Source organism: Apium graveolens, chromosome 9 (genome assembly GCF_009905375.1).
Source record: "Apium graveolens cultivar Ventura chromosome 9, ASM990537v1, whole genome shotgun sequence".
Lineage (NCBI taxonomy): Eukaryota > Viridiplantae > Streptophyta > Magnoliopsida > Apiales > Apiaceae > Apium > Apium graveolens.
Window position 1 is genome coordinate 249,360,171 of NC_133655.1, and position 1,152 is coordinate 249,361,322.

The 1,152-nt window shown below is 42.3% G+C and overlaps 1 pseudogene; it reads right to left on the bottom strand.

Annotated features, from left to right (window-relative positions):
- Nucleotides 1-690: 690 nt before the first annotated feature.
- On the bottom strand, nucleotides 691-876 carry LOC141688278 (18S ribosomal RNA; annotated as a pseudogene).
- Nucleotides 877-1,152: the final 276 nt, after the last annotated feature.

The window sequence follows — 1,152 nt, forward strand, 5'->3', positions numbered from 1 at the left end:
TACTAACTCCTCGGTCAGCTGACCTTCGATTTCGGAGATTAGAGCAGAAGAACTCCGTAACGGCGGAGAAGGGTTTCGCCCCGAATCAAAATGATTTCTCTTCTTCTCTTAAGAGATTTATAGTTTGGACTTGATCGAGGGATCAATTGACTCCGGAACATAAAGTAACAAACAATACCAGAACCCCGTATGGACTATGAACCAATAAAAAGAAGAATGCCTTTGAGCTCTTGTTCGAGTTCTTCCTTGATGACTGGAAGGGGAGACAGAAGTATCAAATTCCTCTTCTCCCTGGAGGCTTTCTGGCATTTCCGGAATGGGAAGCTCTCTGATCTTTCCTTCGAGTTTTTATTTTATATAAAAACGGTAAACAAAACAAAAAGTACAATAAATTTTTTATTTGCATGGCAAAAATGTAATTTTTTTTACTAATCGTGAGATCTATATTCCAACATTTACAGAGGATTACATTAAGCTTTGGTTGAAAGATGTAACGTGCATTAAAGATTATCTCTTCAGATTCGTTAAATGGTCTGCGGACTTCAAATCGGGGGCTGAACCTTCAATCGTTCCTATGTGGATTCGGTTTCCGAATCTTTCGATCTGTTTTTTTTAATACTACTACCTTAGATATATTGCTAACGTAGTAGGCGAAGTGCTGTTAATCGAGGGTCCGGCCCCCATGCTTTCGCACCCCAGCATCGGTAGGGACCCGGAATGCTGCCTTCGCTTTTGGCGTTCCTTCGTAGATCTCCGGATTTCACCCCTACACACGAAATTCCACTCTCCTCTGTCTCACTCAAGTGAATTGGTTTCGAGAGCATTCCACCAGTTTTTGGCGACTTTCACTTTCAACCCGATTCACCGCCTATGTACTATTTCTGATCTTATGGATGGCCCTAGCCACACCCCTGTGCCAGCAGCGGAGTGCTCCACTAGCGACAGTGGAGTACAGGACCCGTTTTACCTTAAAATAACAGCCAAAAAGGCCGAGTTCTCCCATTTTGTCGAAAGCCTTTATAAAGAGGCAATCGTAGGCATAGGCCTAATCGAAGTAATGGAATGCAAAATAGAAAATCTTCCAGAACTTGTAAAAAGAGTAATCGATCAATATGCGCCAGGAGTGGATAACAAGGGATTAAAAGAAATGCA